The sequence below is a fragment of the Camelus bactrianus genome, chromosome 16 (assembly GCF_048773025.1).
Source record: "Camelus bactrianus isolate YW-2024 breed Bactrian camel chromosome 16, ASM4877302v1, whole genome shotgun sequence".
Lineage (NCBI taxonomy): Eukaryota > Metazoa > Chordata > Mammalia > Artiodactyla > Camelidae > Camelus > Camelus bactrianus.
This window is the reverse complement of record NC_133554.1, coordinates 17,297,350-17,315,534: the sequence shown is the minus strand read 5'-3', so window position 1 is coordinate 17,315,534 and position 18,185 is coordinate 17,297,350. Positions and strand designations below refer to the sequence as shown.

The following is an 18,185-nucleotide window of genomic DNA, read 5'->3' as shown; positions in this document are numbered from 1 at the left end:
AAATTTTTTTAGCAAGGTTATTACCTCAGAGCTGCTTGTGCAAAAATCAGAGACCTTTCTAGATACTAAGTGTCAGCTAATCAGACAGAGGTGATGGTGTGCTCTGCTCAAAAAAAAAAAATATAAAACTAGGAGCCAAAGGAGCCAAAAGATCTAAGCTCTGTTTCTTAAACAAAGCTCTGCAGCCCTCTGGACTTCAGCTCACCCATCTGTGAGGAGACATCAGGTGAGAGGACCCCATGTCGTTAACGATGTCACTCTCTACACCAAGCTCTGCTCTGTCCAGCCCAGGTAGCATCTCTGGCCTCCTACAACTTCAGAAATTCAACTTCCCGCAGGGAATTTAAATTTACTGGTAATTTCAATCAAAAGAATTAACCTCCAAGAATGAAAGTTTTTACTGTAGGCTGTGAAAGAAGGAGGAAAAGGAAAATATAAAAGAAAAAGTAGAAAATGACAGTGGTGAGGACAGTGACAAAGCTTAAAAGCTTAAGCCCCACACTGAACACTTCTGCAAAATCCTGGGAAATACTATTCTCACAGCCACATCTGACTTGAGATTCTACTTTAGGACCTTGGGACAATGGAAAAGTCTTACACCACCGAACAGTAAACAGTTTGGGATTGAATGTTAAGCATCCCTGTAATTAAAGGCCCTGCATCCTCCCAGCTGTTAGGAATTTCTCACTGCTTTCCTTTCTCTAAGACTGTGGCCTCCCTGCTGCCCAGCAAGCTTCCTTCAGTTTACTTTAGGAATTTAGTTTCTCTCACTTTCTTTGGTAGCAGAATTTAACTTCCACACCATCTATTCAAGGTCTAGGCCAACTTTGCATTTGCAAATACCCGTGAATGTGCTCTGCCAAACAAAAGGCCATCTCCTCTGGGTTTCACTCTTCCCTGGTACAAAAGAATTAGCAGAGTTCTTCCAGGTTCCACCACATGATGCCAAAGGAAGAGTCGAGAGCAGTGGTTCTCAGCCTTGGGAAGGGTGAGGGGAACTGGCCTAACTATGCCCCTCCCAGGGATATCTGGGAATCTCTGGAGACATTTTGGTTATCACAACTGGGGCAGTGGGGGGGGTAACACTGGCATCTAGTGAGTAGAGGCCAAGGACACTGTTAAACATCCTTCAATGCGCAGGGACAGTCCCTACAACAAATAAATATCTGATCAGTGCCAAGGTCGAGAAACACTGAAACAGAGAGTGATTTTCCCACTGATATAAATCAATTCATTCCACCTCCCAGAAGGCAGAAGAGGCTAGTCAGTTTGGGTTTTTAATTTTTTTTTTTTTTTTACCATTCTACATTTGTTTAAAAATAATATACTTGTCTTTGTCAGTTGAAGGGTTTGGAGTATAGAACTCCTAAATGAGATCTGTGTTTCCTAAGGAATAAAGACCTCTGGGTTCCTAGCACTGCTGTTGTCTTTGATAGATTTACCTGTTAGGGTCTTAACAGTTACATGTTCCAATAGCTCATCAGATTCAACAGATCGAAGACTGTGGTTACAGCCTCGGCTTGGGCTCCATCCCTTCTCACCTGAATCTACTGCCTATCCAGTCATTAGGTTCCATCGAAATCTACTCTTCCTCCCATATTCCTCATCTCTGTACTACGCACCCAGTCTCCCAGAAATCACCTAATCCCTTGTGTCCCACTCACCCCTCATCCAGTTAGCCACCTGGTCCTACAGACTCTCCTTGGTCCCTCATCTATTGATCTATCTACTGGTAGATCTATCATCCATCTATTTAATCCATCTATTTTATCTCTCTAACCTGTCCATCTGTCCACCCATCTTTCTCCTAGGCTGTCACTGACAACACTGACATCTGGGTCAGTTCAATAACTCCTTCTGACTACCCTTCCTTTCTCCAGGCTGACCTGGCTCCCATCCACAGCTGGGCTGTGACCAGGGTGATGTTTTTGACAAAGTCTGTTCATGCTTCCCCTCTATTTTAGAACCCTTTAAATATGCTTCTTGGCTTTGAGGGTGAAGTTCGACCCTTTACCTGGAAGAATGATCTGACTGTCTCTTGCTTATCTCTGTCCCCACTTCTGGTCACTTTTTCACATGGAATCCTTTGGTCTAGCTGCTTTGAGCTATTTAGCGTTGCCTTGGCTCCCGTCCTCTCTGGGCCTTTGCACATGCTGTTCTGCTGAGCGTGCCCTACCCTACCTCTTCTTGCTCACACCTGCTCTCCTTGAAATCTCAGTTCTGCCCTGACTCCTCTGGAGAGCTCCCCTGCATCACCTCGGCCATTGCGCCCCAGCGTGTCCCTCCCAGTGCTTCACAGGAAGGGTTCTTCAGTCACATAAATTTGGGATATTACCCCTCCCTGGAATTTATAATAAGTATTAGAATATTAAAAGCTCTGAAAAAGACTATAGTAGAAAGACCTATTTCACTATCTTTAATCCAACATTTCCCAAACTTAACTTGGACATTTAACTTTTTTTCCCCCCACAAACCATTATCAGCCTTCTTTGGAAAAATCTGCTTTAATCTGATTTAGGAAGGACCTCATTTGCCCCTGTAATACCCCAGACCTAACTGTGTCATAGTACTTACCACACGTATCACTGTAATTGTAGTCATTTTCTAGAAGGTCTCCCATGTAAATGCCTAGGTGATAAAATAATAATCACCATGTTTTAGTCAGTGTTATAAGTTCAGTACATGGGTCACATTTAAAATATCTGGTATATGTTGATAAATGAAAATATCATCGGCCCAGAAGGACCATCTACCTCATTGCTGTTGATAGTTAACATCTATTATTTGAATAGAGTGTGCAGTAAAACTGTTTTGCCAAAATATCCCCATATCCAAGACAGAATTCAATTCCTAGTATTGTTGGCATGCTTTCTGGGAGCGCCGTGCTTCTGCGGGTTTCTTACTGCTCTCATCCTGAAGATGAGAGTCTCTCTACCCTTGGTCTGATACGTTAACTTGCCTTCAGCGTAGATGTTTCTGTATTGTTTTGGGAGTCATACTTTAAATTTGTTGCTGTTGCTTTGTGTTTTGTTTTTGAGAAGACCATGCCTAAGGAATGCATCAGTTGTGCTTAACTTGAAAAGAACACTTGTACTCCACATTTGCCAGGAGGAGCCTGAGAACTTGGAGGCCTCCCCCACTCCACTTAGTCGAGGGGTCCTGGGCTAGCAGCCTGTTCACCAGGGCAAGAGTCTTCCTTTCCCTCTCACCACTGGCAGACCCTCTGCTGCTTAGGAGACCCCAGAAACCTCCCTGCCTATGTGCTCAGGGCCCTTCCTTCCTTGTGGGTCGGGAGATCTGGATGTGTGCAGACGAGTAGCCATGGGGAGAGAAAATGCACAAAGTGTTAAAGGTGACTTAGCAGTCTGAAGGTAGAAAAACAACATAATCAGAAACGGTGGCTCTCTGTGAGGTACCCTTAAAGGAAGAAATCAAGAGAACTCTAAAAGCAAATAATACAAATTCCTAGGGAGACTGGAGAAGTTATTACAAAGGAGCAATCTGAGAAAAGGAAAAGAGTTCTTGGAACTCAGAAACATTGCTGAAAACTGAATTAAATATCTTGAAACTTGGAAGAATTATCACGTAGAGAAAAAAAACTTCAAATAAATAGAAATTATGTGTGTAAAGTGACAGCTATGCATGGAGGATACATCCTATTGTAGAGGGTGAATAGGTTCAAGCTTCTTGAAGAGTAATTAGGACTCTCCAACTAATATTAAGCTGCATATACCCTATTATAAAGTACTCACAATTCTAGGAACTGTCCTACCATATTAAGGCATGTGTCTTTAAAAAAAGTTCCAAATGCCTTCTCATTGCAAGCTTACTGTAATAGCAAAAAAATCACAAGCCACCTAAATGTTCATCAGTACTGGGACTGGTTAAATAAATTAGGGCATGAACATAAATGAATTACTATTTAGCCACTAAAAAAAAATGAGACACATATAGACTGACTTGGAATGTATGTCCACAAAGATACTATTAAGAGAATAAAAGCATATGATAGAGAATTATGTAGCATGACCTTGTTTTGTTGAAAAAATTTTAATGGTATATGAGTATATGTATGAAGATTTGCATATGTATATTTGCTTTCAAAAGCATAAAAAAACAATTTGGAGTGATACCCTCATATACTATTGATACCCTCACATAGTATTACCTCTGGGAAATGAGGCTGCAGTGTTGGGCAAGACGTTTACTTCTTTATATACTTCAGAATAAATCTGTGAGGCTGTGAACTCTTTTAATTCATTTTGGTACTCTTTTGTATTTTCCAAATTTTCTGTAATGAAAATTGCTGACTTAATTAAACATTTTTACTGTGTAAGAGGTAAAAAGAAATCAAAACACAAGAAGCCATTTATAAGTAAACATGGCAGGGCAACGGGAGGGTTCACTGAGTTCTCAGGGCAAAGGCACAGAGTCAAAACCAGGAAAAAAAAACAACAGTGAAATTCCGATACCATAAGAGAAGCAATTGGAAATGTTTATAAAACTCTTAAAACACTAGCCACAAAAAAAAAAAAAAGAAATTAAAAAGCTGCTGTTAGCAAAATTATTAACCATCATGAAAAGCCAATCAACTATGACTTTTTAAAGAAGAACTCACTTCGGATCAAATCAAAATCCAAATTCAGAGACAAAAGAGGTTGGAGATGGCATGTTTGATAATCATTTAAGGAAAATTTTGATCCAAATGGAAAGTGCAATTCTTTGTAAGGTAATTTTTCAGTTTGCACTCAATAAAGACCATCATAACTATCATATGTTAAGTATTTAGAATGGGCAAGGTGTCTGCCAAGTGCTTTATAGGCATGATTCCTCTTATAAGGAGAGATGCAGGAGCTACTGTCATTTCCATTCTATAGACAAAGGCACTGAGCTACATAAAGATTTGTGTGTGTATGTGTGCTTCCATAAACATGAAACATAACGGTGTGAGGTCACACTGGAGGTCCCTGGAGGAATGCAGACTGAACTCCTGAGCCTCTGATACCACTGCCTCTTCCTTCAGAGTGGGAGCTCTGGGCAGAGATCCTCAGACTCCCAACAACAGCAGCACATAGTCTCGGGTTTTAAAGAACACTTGACCAAAGTGAAAAAAAAAAATCCACCGTTCACCAATTATTATTATTATTATTATTATTATTATTATTATTATTATTACCCAATAATTGGCAATTCTACCTTATATAAAACCTGCATTGGTTTTCTTAAATTAATTTCCCAGGTAATTTAAAAGACTGTTGGTTCCCAGCACTCCTGGGAATATGTGGAATAGAGAATAAGTATCCTTACCATGGCAATAAGCAAATAATTGAAATGAACATAAAATAGAATTAATTCAATATTGAGAATAAGAAAGTGGCAGCCACTTCATCTTGAAACTTATAATCTTGACCATGTAGGAACTAGTTTATTGTGTATTTTAAAGAACAGGTATATAGATTTGACTCCGTGTTATATTATTCAATTATACACACATCCATGCAATTTTTTTTGCGTATTGTAAAAATTTTAAATAGCAGACAACTCAAGCCAAATAGTTCAGTCAGCAGAGAACATTTCAAAATTACTAAGCTGTCTTTTTCTTAACGAGTGTCAATTGTAGGTTACAGATCATAACCAGATGGTATCAACCACAGGAACCAGGGTGAGACATTGAGATTGATGGGTGGTACGGAGAATCCTTTGGTTGGACACTTTGGTCTAGAGATCAGTTGCTCCAGGACCATAAGTTGATATATTTCAGTGATCATCAGAGCACAGGAGACTGGATTTCTAGCAAGGAGATCAGAGAAGGTATCCAAGGGCTTGGGACAAGGTCCATTCCATGTGGACCTGGCAACTGAATCAGGCCCAAGTGCTACCATGACCTGAGAATGGTAACTTGCTGGTCTCGTACACCTTTGGGGAACTAGATATGCCTCACATCTCCCTGCAGCGGGAGCAGAGGCTAGGCTTCCATAATTATAGTCATCCAGGATTGATACCAGAAGTGCCCCATCTATCACGCTCCAAAGACTCCCAAGTGGTGGAGGAATGGACTCTGCTGAAATGTGTGTAGAATAAGGCAAACGGTGGCTGGGTCTGTTGGTTCTCAAAGGAGCCACTTCTTCCTGCCCTGTGCCCTTGATGGTGTTCCTTTGTCTGGAGGGCTGCACTCTCCCCAATTGCCTTCTTAACTCCTACCTTAGGGTAGGAATAGTACCTCTCTACGTGTTATGAGTAATAAGTAAATCAGTGCATATAAAGGCACTTAGGACAGTTCCTGCTGCATTAAGCACTCAGCAGTGTTAGCTCCTATTAGTATTAAATATGAATTTTTCTTCAGAGATTATCCTAACACTTCCCCAACTAGACCTCCCTGATTTCTCTTTCTGGATTGGATCGTCAAAGACCGCCTTCTCTCCTCGCTGACCACCTTGTAATTTTGCATTATATCATCACATGATCCCTCCAAAAGGTAGAGTTGTCTCTCCAACCAGACAGACATTATCAGGAGGATGTGAAATGTATTATTAGGGCCTAGCACAATGTCCTGCATGTACCAGGCACTCAATAAACATTTAGCAGATAAGTTAATTATTCATTTGAAGGGCTCTCTTTCTCCTTTAAGAGCCCAGATTTTCTTTTTCTAATGTGGAAATAAATTTAGAAAAGCAAAGGCAAGTTTTTAAGGTTTTCAATGGTCTGTGAAACCTCACCACAGTGTTCTTAACAGCTTTATTTATTTTGTACCCCAAGAAAAAAGACTGGTACCACCGCATTGGAAAAAGACATAATGTAGTCTCAAGGATGGCTCTGAATAGTTTGATATTGCTGTGAAATTGTTGCCCAAATGAAGAGCTCTTGTCCGATGAATCTGTGAATAACAGACAGTTTTCTTTGTTAATACTTTTGCATCTAAAGAAGATCCTGTTATTTGAGGCAGTCATAAAAAGTTTTCTCAGTAGGTGAGAACGTTCTAAATTTGTTTCCTAGCAACGAGTTCCTCAAAGGAGCTGAAGGCTTCCCAATTTCAGAAGAATTTTCAGGACACTTTTTTTGCCTGGAGGGGCAAGAACTGGAGGAGAATGTATGTCAGGGGGAGGTCAGAGGAATGTTCCTCACTCCTTCCAGTAAGTGACACACGTGACATCTTGCTGAGTCACACCGTAGGATCCATCTAAAAACTTCAACTCAGTAAAACTGCGTTGCGCACCTAACCTGTATAAAGAACTCTGGAAGAAGGATTATCTCAATTCTTCCTGAGCCCAGCAGTTCAATAATTTAGTACTTTGCCAATCTAGGAGCCCTGTCCCCAGTCACCTCCATGTTAGTACATGAGGAATTAGATGGCTTGCTAAAATATTTAGGGATTTTCCAATGTGGATTTGGATCTAACTCAAATTATACTCAGCAGTTGGAGGAATGAAGATTTGAGGAATGCCCTCTGGGAGAGAAATTTGGGAAAATGGTACAGCTTTCACTGCCAAGAGTGGAGACATCTTACCCAAATAAAACTGTAGCTACCTTCCTAGCTCCAATTTCATGGACTTATCCTATCTTCTTTTTTTTTTTTTTTTTTTTCTTCTCTTCTTCAGGTTTATAACATTTTCTTATTCTTTATTTTTTTTTTAATTGAAGAATAGTCAGTTACAGTGTGTCAGTTTCTGGTGTACAGCACAGTGTCCCAGTCATTCATAGACATTCATATATTTGTTTTCATATTCTTTTTCATTAAAGGTTATTACAAGATACTGAATATAGTTCCCTGTGCTATACAGAAGAAATACGTTTTTAAATCTATTTTTATATATTGTGGTAACATTTGCAAATCTCAAACTCCCAAATTTATCCCTTTCTACCCCCTTTCCCCCAGTAACCATAAGATTGTTTACTATATCTGTGAGTCTGTTTCTGTTTTTCAGATGATTTCATTAGTGTCCTCTTTTTTTTCCTTTTTTAGATTCCACATATACGTGATATCATATGGTATTTTTCTTTCTCTTTCTGGTTTACTTAGAATAACAATCTCTAGATACATCCATATTGCTGAAAATAGCATTATTTTATGTTTTTTATGGCTAAATAGTATTCCATTATATAAATATACCACAACTTCTTTATCCAGTCATCTGCTGTTGGACATTTCGGTTACTATGTCTTGGCTATTGTATATAGTGCTGCTATGAACATTGGAGTGCATGTATCTTTTTGAATTAGAGTTCCTTCTAGATATATGCCCAGGAGTGGGATTGCTGGATCATATGGTAAGCCTATTTTTAATCTTATGAGGAATCTCCATACTGTTTTCCATAATGGCTGCACCAAATTACATTCCCACCAGCAGCATTAGGAGGGTTCCCTTTTCTCCATACTCTCTCCAGCATTTACCATTTGTGGACTTTTGAATGATGGCCATTCTGACTGGTGTGAGGTAATACCTCATTGTAGTTTTGGTTTGCATTTATCTGATAATTAGCAATATTGAGTATTTTTTCATGTGCCTATTGGCCATTTGTATGTCTTCATTGGAGAATTGCTTGTTTAGATCTTCTGCCCATTTTTGGATTGGGTTTGTTTTGTTTTGTTTTGTTATTAAGTTGTATGAGCTGTTTACATATTCTGGAAATTAAGGCTTTGTCAGTTGCATCATTTGCAAATATTTTCTCCCATTCCATAGGGTGTCATTTTGTTTTACTTACGGTTTCCTTTGCTATGCAAAAGCTTATAAGTTTAATTAGGTCCCATTTGTTCTTTTGCTTTTTTTTTTTTTTTTTTTTTCCCCCTATTGCCTGGGTAGACTGTCCTAGGAGAACATTGCTAGGATTAATGTTAGAGAATGTTTTGCCTATGTTTTCTTCTAGGAGTTTTATTATGTCTTGTCTTATATTTAAGTCTTTCAGCCATTTTGAGTTTATTTTTGTGTATGGTGTGAGGGAGCATTCTAACTTCAGTGATTTACATGCTACTGTCCAGTTTTCCCAACACCACTTTGCTAAAGAGACTCTTTTCTCCATTGTGTATTCTTGTCTCCATTGTCAAAGACTAATTGACCATGGGTCTGTGGGTTTATTTCTGGGCTCTCTATTCTTTTCCATTGATCGATATGTCTGTTTTTATGTCAATACCATGCTGTTTTGATTACTGTAGTTTTGTAATATTGTCTGAAGTCTGAGAGGATTATTCCTCTAGCTTCATTCTTTTTCTTCAATATTATCTTGACAATTCTGGATCTTTTGTGATTCCATATAATTTTAGGACTATTTGTTGTAGTTCTATGAAAAATGTCATAGGTAACTTGATAAGGATCACTTAAATCTGTAGATTGCCTTGGGCAGTATGGCCATTTTAGCAATATTGATTTCTTCCAATCCAAGAGCATGGGATATCTTTCCATTTCTTTAATTCATCTTTAATTTCTTTAATCAATGTTTTGTAGTTCTCCATAGATAAGTCTTTTACTTCCTTGGTCAGATTTATTCCTAAGTATTATATTGTTTTGGATGTGACTTTAAAAGGGATTGTTTCTTTCTTTTTTTGCTATTTTACTGTTAGTGTAAAGAAATGCAACTGATTTCTGTCTGTACTATCTTCTTAATTTGGCTTTCCAAATCAGCCCTCTGATAATAATAATAACAGTAACAGTAATAATACCAGGTAACACTGAGTCCCTACCATGAGCCAGCCTTATGTTACTATGTTACTGTTTTCCATATATTATCTTATTTAGCCTTTACAACAGTTCTTTGAAATAGCCATTATTATTGTTTCTCTCAAGCCCAGAGCATAGAATCTGTTTGCCAAAGTCACACTATTACTAAAAATGGAAGAGCTTGGAAAAATATTGCTCACTGAAGTGACTAATCTGACTTATCCAGACCCATGTGGGTGGCATGGCAAGGTCTTTTTGTAGGTCTGAGGACACAGTGACTTAGATGCTCAGTCTGGGAAATGACCAGAGCTGTTTGAATCTCAGAATACAAGTAGTTCCTATCAATCATAAGGACTTGCCTGCCATCCCCAATTAAACCCACTACCCTGAAAACTTCCCCTTTGGATATAACCACAATAGATCCAAAAAAAAAAAAATGGATTTGGAAGCAAGCTCAATTTTCTGGTGGGATGCCACACTGAAGAAATTACCTACACAACTGGCAAACTCCTAAGCATAGGTACAGTCTAATTTTTCCTCTCCTTTCACTGCCATCTTGAGTAAAGAGAAAGTTGGCATTGACTTTAATCCCCACCTCCCACTACTCCCCAGGAAAGCTTTTTACTTCTTGGAAAAGAAAACTTGTCCATTTGCCCCAATCAACATGAATTGAGGAAAATGATAATTTTTAGGAGGAGTTTCACTTAATGGAACAAAGTGTCAGAACTGGGCCTTTGAGAACAAGATGAAATGTCAGTATGAACCAGAAGCATGAGGATGATGCGTCTGAGCCGTTGGCACATGCAGCTAGACCCTTCATATTTCTCGTAGCTGAGGATCAGACCTGGGAGACTAAATAAGCATCAAGTGATCTTGAAATTCTAGGATGTTCAGGGGCAGAGAGCTGAGCGTGCGGTTGACTTATGTCCTTTCTTTGTGGGCTACAGCTCCCTGTACCCCCAAGAAGAGTTTCCCAAGAGAAATAATTTCATCTCTAGGCTTCTCATTTTTCCAATCAGTGATAACAGCTTCAAAAGCAATTCAATGCCTTTTTCACTTTAAATTGGTTACTGGACATTTTTTTAACATACTTTTTTCTCTCTTTGTTTCAGAGACTGCCCTTTAAAGACCGGCATTTCACCTGCAGCAAAATGTAAGTACATTTCTTCCTTGAAATGGTACCTACTTCTCAGCTATAATTCCTAAAATCTCCTAATCTTTAAGGCTCCCATCTCCCATTGCTGCATTTTTAAAGTCTGGCTCAATAAAGACAGTGCCAGTTTGAATTTGATATTTCACGCTATCGATTTATATAACATCGTGGAGCATTTTATAAACTGTTTGGGAAACAGATTGTGGTTGTGACTAGGTTGCATCAAAAAAGCTAGAAAAAAAGTAAAAGGAAAAAATTAGGTAATATTCTTTCAAACTTTATGACCCAAACCTTTGAATATTCAGGTTCTCTGAAATGACTGATTTATTTCTCTTTGCCCAGTCGCTTGTCACAGTCACAGACTATTTCATGCTTAACAGCATGGTAGTTATTGTAATAATTCCTTCGTGTGTGTACTGCATTTCTGCCACTCTTTAAACCAGTGTTCTTTCTAGAATGAATCTCCTGTGTATTATATTTCTTTCCTCTTGGTACTCCCAGTGTCCCTACCCAAATTACTAACACCCTCTATCCTAAAAGACCAAATAAAATTACACCAAGTCTGAACCAAAAGTTCTGGTAAAATATTGCCTCTGGGAATTAAGATGTAATCTTTTCTCTTCTTTTTTTTTTAAATGAAATGTGTATAATGATTTTAACCAGAAAATATGAACATCCCATCTGTCTCTGAAATAATTTGATAATATCCAAATTCAAAAAAAAAAAAAACAAAACAACAACAGGATATGTGTGGATTCAATATAAAAACTCTAGCTATTCAAAAGTAGCTTAAATGTCAGTGAGTTTCTTGTTACTGCCGATAAGTCTGCAGCAGATCAACAACCATAATAAGGTAGACGATGGATCCAGGTAAACCAAGGAGACTCCATCAGCTCTCAGCTCCTGATTTATGCAGAATTTCTAATGGAGGTTGCATCTCAGCAGTCACTGAAGCATTTAATTAGACAGTCTTGGACCCAAGGGAATCCAGAGGTCTCACCTGAATTCTGCATACTATACACGTTCTAATGAATTCTCTCCTGAATCATCCAGTCCCTGAGAAAATGATGTGTTCAGCTGAACTGTTAGAAAAACTTAATTTTTACTGACTTCCCTAGATGCTGGTTTTCGTTGGTTCTCTAGAGTAAATTGATCTCACTGCTATTCCCCCAAATATTCAAACATCAGCACAGGAAACATCACCCTTAAAATCATTCAAATTTTATGTCAAAGTATTATGCAGTCCCTGGAATCCTGTAAAATGTCAAGCTCTGTATTATATTGCTTTGTCTTTACTGCATTATCAAGACACCTGCATGTTATGAATGTTTTAAGCAGCTTTTACCAATGAAGTCACGTTAGATTTTATGAGCAGCCTCCCTTTTCATGTGCTGTCATATTTTGTTTGTGCAAATGTTAATTTTTCACTGTATTCTGTCTTTTGAACACAGAACACCATTCAGAGGAGACCACCTGTGTTTCCTTTCCTGCATATTCATATTTGGTAGCTCTTTGTCATACTGTTTCTGCCTATTTAGGTTTCTACTGCTTTTAAGTGATTTAATGTTAAGTAGTAAAAAAAAAAAATGGTTGGTATGTGTTCATGGTGAAAATTAGATGAAATTAGGCAATTTAAGGCAGCATTTTGAATCATATGCAAATATATAACTATAAATGTGTGTGTGTGTGTGTGTGTGTATATATATATATATATATATATATATATATATATATATATATATGACAATTACCTCAAGATCTCTTTATCAAAATTTCACTTGAAAGCACTTTTTACCTCCCATCTCTGGGGGAAGTCTAGTTGTTTCACCTTAGGTCAATTTGTGATCACTTTATTTTTTACATTTTTTTTCTCAAGGACATAGAAATTACCTGGTGACCTATTTAATTCTTAAATATTCTTAGTAAACTTGCACTGGAATTTTACACTGTCCAGACAAAATGCTTCCCCATGGCATCTCTGAGCAACTGGTGCAAAGTTGGTCTGACCTACGGAGTCATGGAAATGCATTAAAATCACCAGACAATTGTGACTTGGGGTCATTTTGGCAGCCTGACTCATTGGGTCCCTCTGGAGTTACCCCTGTGTCCTGATGATGACTGTATTATGCAGTCTATGCAAAGGGAGAACCACCTAATCAGCGCTCTGTTCAGACGAGGCTTCCATCCACAGTGAGTGGCAGGAGGCTGTCCAAGTCAAAGTCCTGAAATGTGTACGCGCCCCGTAAAACCCCCACCCCACTGATGGAGGAAAGCCTTAGCTAAGCAGGAAGGTATGCCCCCTTGGAGAAAAAGGACAGATGATGGAAGGAACTCAGGAGTAAAAATCAGAAGGTGCATGTCTGAGTCCCAGATCACTACCAGCGACTGGTATGATTTTGAGAATTTTAGTTAATCCCTCATTTTCGAAATGTCTTTATTATGGGGTCGGCGGGGAGAGTAGGAAGAAAAACATTTTCCTGCCTCCATCAAAGGCTGGTTGCGATAATAACGTTAGCTTTTCGAAAAGATTTTACCATCTAAAAATGCTTTAGATCTTGGGATTCTTATTAGGTTATTGGAGGCTCTTTCTGTTTTAGTGGGAGTCACTGGGACTCTGGGAGCAACCTTTGGGCCCTTACATCAATACTACACAATAGAAGAAAAAGAACCATATTGGGCTAGATCATGCCCCTGGCAGGAAGTATATCCACGTTTTTTGTTTCCTTTCAACAACACATATTCTTTGGGACCACTGCCTCTGGTGGAAGGGAATGGTCTTCTGGGTGGTATGGGTGAGAAAGTTGCCAAACAAACCTGAATTATCCAGAGGCCTGTAAAATTCACAATTGCTTTTTAAGAGGCCTGGTGATATTGTGCGTTCCTTTCGATTTTTGGCAGTAACGATTTTCTGCAATTTGTGGTTTTGCAATTTCTCTTTACACAGACAACACTCTGGCTCTCATTCAATGCCCCACTGGTTGGAGGCAAGGCGGAGTGGGGAGAGAGAGATTCCCTGGGGCTCTGACCACTTCAGAAAGAGAAGAAAATGTTAATGAAATAAGTCAGAAAGAATGCTTGAGACTCGTGGAAGCTGGTTGTTTAGCGGGGAAGAAACAGCTTTTAATAAATTGCATGGTGTGGTTGGGATTTTATCTGGGGCTTTCATCAACCAGGCAAAGGTCTGTTCCCCTTAACTCTTCTTGACTCTCTGCAGAGCTTTGTCCGGATTGCCATCTCAATCTCTTTTTTTCTTTTCTTCCTGTATTCAACAAGCCTAGAGCTGTCTGTTCTACTGGCTCCCCTCAGCATCTTCTGGCCTTGATGGGGTTCTTTTTAAATAGTCCATCTTTAGGTGTCCACTTGCCAATTACATTAACCTGGTTTGTGTAAATTACCTAAAGAGCCACATGCCAGAATTCTTGCCTTCGTCTCTTTGTAGAGGGAGCTCTGTGTTCCGTACTGCAGAGGCAGTGCGTGGATGTAGCCTTGATCTACGTGCGAGTAATTTGTCTTGTTTCTATTCATCACCCCTGGAAAGGCTTTGCTGACTTGTGTTTGCTTTTCTTCTGAGTGCCAGGCACTGTGCTGAAGGACTTAAAGGTGCATCCAGCGTGAACCATGTATTCCCTCCCTATTCGCTTCTTTGTAGCAAAATAACCCCCTGTTCTCCAGGGAGTAGACATCCCAGGGCTTATACCCTTAGTTCCCAGGATTTCTATGCATAAAGGCGATTGGTCTGGCCACTTATTTCTTCTCTTTTCATCACCTAAATGTCGCTGCTCCTTTTGCTTCTAGAAAAAAATATAAAGATAATTGCTACTCATAGGTTAATTGTATCATTTTCAAATATTTAGGGGAAAATATGATCTTCCTGTGTGTGTCCTAAAGGTGCAGGGAATTGTTTGTGTTAAGTCATTATAAATCATGGGGTTTTAATTTCAGAAGATGCTTCCAACATGATGCAGTTCAACAGCACACCCCAAGCGTCCTCCTCACAACATCCTCTCTAGGAGCCCTTTCTCTAGCCTGTGGAAACCCAATCTGTTTTTTAATAGCTCAACTCTTCCAACTTTCTTTTGCTAACCTGAGATAACCTTCAGGTGGTTTGTGCTAGTTTTGCCTTCTGGAGCAGCTCAGAAGTCCATTCCTCCTTCCACATGACAACCCTCCAAATATTTTGGAATCTGATCCCCTATACTCTTGGAGTCTTCCTTGTCCAGGCTAAACATCCTCAGTTCCTTCAGCCATTCTTCATATGACTCGGTGTAGTTACGCTTTTCCATTTGTCTCAGTCACATTTTTCAATGTCCCTCTTAAAATGTTACAGCCTGAACTAGAAAGAATACTGCCAAGATGGCTGACCACTGCAGAGCTCCAAGAGAAAAAAAAAAAAAAAAAGAACCTCTTTCTGGACATGTTATTTCTATTACTATAACCTAAGAGCACATCACAAATTTTAATAGCATTTTAGTCCTGAAGTTAATCCTAAAACTTCTAGCAATGTTATATAGAAGCTGTTATGAAAAACAGATTCTTTTTCCAGTCCTATATTTATGCATTCGGTTTTGAAGATGCAAACCTTTACATTTATTCTGGTGACAGTGATTAGTTTCAGAATATTGGTGGAAACTGTTAGGAGCTCCTTGAATTTGAATTATTTCAAATCCTGTCCCAGTTTTGGGTCATACTTGATTTACCTCTCAACTTCATTCAAGAGACTGATTAAAAAAAAAAAGAAAAAAGAGTGAATATCTGGATTTTAGCTCCTCAAATGTGGAATCATGTTTTATCAATCTTTATCTGTCCTGGGACATTTGTTAAACAACCAGATGCTCAATAAATGCTTTTATGAAATCATTCAATAAAATCAAATACAGGCAGCTTTCCAATACCCTGACACAGAACCATCTAAAAATTTACAAACCAAGAACAAGATGAGTTTTAAGCTATATTGCTAATGCTTGGTGATTTTGTAGCACTGCAGGGTGACCCTCAGGGCTAGGTTGCCTGGATTCTAATTGTACTAGACTTTGCTAGCTACATCCTTTGAAGCAATTTTCTCCACCTCTCTGGGTCTATTTCCTGATTTGTAATGTAATGATTATAAATTTTTTGCATCTGCCTCATTTGGTTGTTGTGATGATTAAGTGAATTAATCCATGTAAAGAATTTGGAATAGCTACCAATAATATAAAAATAACAATGAATAGTAGTAATAATTGTATTATTTCTTTGTTGTTATTTTCAAGACACGCTACTAATTACCCCATCCTAAGAGGAACAAAGGCAAGTTTGGCATAATTTGTTCATAGTGAACTCATATTAACTCCAGATAATAATACAGTAACGATCTTATCAAAATGCTGTGTGACCTAAATCGAACTCAACTGCTTCATGCCCATCAAAGTGCAGATATGTATTAAAAGAAATACAGTCATCTAAAAAGGAGTGAAAATAATGTGAATTTTTACTAAATTCCCTCAAAGAGGAATTACATCACATTCCACAGCAAAATATTCTATAGATCTTCTTTATCCAAATTCCTCATAGTAGCTGCTCAGAAATTTTGCCTCTCTCTTCCTGCTGCTTGTATAACAAGATCCTAGCTTGTGTTGCTTTTTCTTCTCACTTACATCTTCTCTCTTAACACATGCCCAGTTCTCCAGGCTTAATAAATTTACTAGTCTATTATTTTCTGTTTCCATTTCTTGTATAATTTCAATGTGGCCTTTCCAGGCTGCTTCTGGAAAAAATTATATATATATATATATAAAATTATATTACATATATAGTATAAATCTGTGTGTGTGTGTATATATATGTGTGTGTGTGTATATATATATACATATATATATATACTTAGTATAAATCTTACTGATGTAATAGATGTGTAGCACACAATTTACAAATAATAATAAAATATGCAATACTCTTTATTGTAAATTCCATACAGCCAACTGATTCTCACAGTACACTTTCATTGATTTTTGCTGAACTCTTGTACCTGTAGCCAACCTATGGCTATAACTGATGAATAAATGTAGTCTACATATAAATGTGGTTGATTTTTTAATTTATGTTAATGAGTAAGACAAAAGTGAAGCAGCAAAGATGTATGTCACAGATCCACTCATTCGTCAGCAACATGAGCAACTTCTTTACTAAACTGGATAATAGTTTTTGAGTACTATGGAATATTTCCTCAATTTTCTGTATTATTCACGATAGGACAGCGATAAACACAACACTCCTTTTTGCTTTATCTGCTTTATTAACGTTTTCTGCATCACTTTCTTAAATCTAGACAATCAACAACACAATAAATCAAGCCTTGATTTGTAGTATTTGTTGATTTCTTTGATGTAGACTCTCCTACCATAGCCAATTTCAAGCAGTCAACATGACATCATTGAATATGGAATTAAGAAGGGGTGCGTAATACCTTTCTTTATATGGTATTTCCACCATACTGATAAAATAGATGCAAATAACCACAGAAGTACAGGTAACAATCAGTTGTCATAAAACAGATAGGAAGTGATGAATTTTGCATGTTTGTCTCTTTTTTTTAATTTGGGTTATTTCATCATGAGTTTTCATGATTCAATTTTTAAGAATGGCTGTTTAAAAAATGGCTCACAAATTCCTGAAAATCTAACAATTGCCCCTTGCAAACTGGCACAAGCCATCTCTAGTACAACAGTGGTCCTTCATCTTTAGATAGCAGTACTGGGGGAGAAGCAGGGAGAGGAAGTGGAAAGAAGATGTTGGGGAACAGCTGTGAACATTTACAAATAATTTTTTCCCGAGTTACAAGTCATTATCTTTTTAACTCTATTTTAGAGTTTTGTCAAAGATCAGAAACTATCTTTTGTCTTCAGAAGCCACTTTCCACCTCCTTTACTGTTAAAATATATTTCCACCTTTAGTACTGATTACTGACTTAAAGATTCTATCATTGTATCTTTTCTTAACAGTTTTTTAGACTGCAAAAGAAGCTCCAGTTAAGAGGGAGTGGGGAGGAGATAATTGTAAGAATGTCAATATTTAGTGGAAGTCACAAGAAGGAAACAAAGTTTAGTTGGATTTACACTATTCTGAATTGGAGAGCTTTATCAGAAATGCAGAGCTATCAAGAACCAGGGATGCTGACTCTTTCTTGGGCTTTGTAGTGTCTCCTACATCTGTAGACCAGATCCATCTTCTTATTCCTCAGATTGCAGATGGCCCAAAATGACAAGCACAGACATCAAGGAGAGGCTATGTTAGCTCTGGTTTCCACTTGGGGAATCCACACATAATCCAAACACCAAGATAGGAGATTCACACAGTTAAGGTTTTGGTTCCTTGGGATGCCACTGGCCAGCATATGAATGAAATTTC

At 38.2% G+C, this 18,185-nt stretch overlaps 1 protein-coding gene across 1 annotated transcript in view; it reads left to right on the top strand.

The window, feature by feature from the left end:
- The window catches only part of ANKFN1 (ankyrin repeat and fibronectin type III domain containing 1), a 335,257-nt gene that overhangs the window by 93,466 nt on the left and 223,606 nt on the right, over positions 1–18,185 (top strand). Inside the window, exon 2 of the mRNA XM_010951115.3 lies at positions 10,762–10,802. The gene's annotated coding sequence lies outside the window, so the exon portion shown is untranslated. The remainder of the gene's footprint in view (positions 1–10,761; positions 10,803–18,185) is intronic.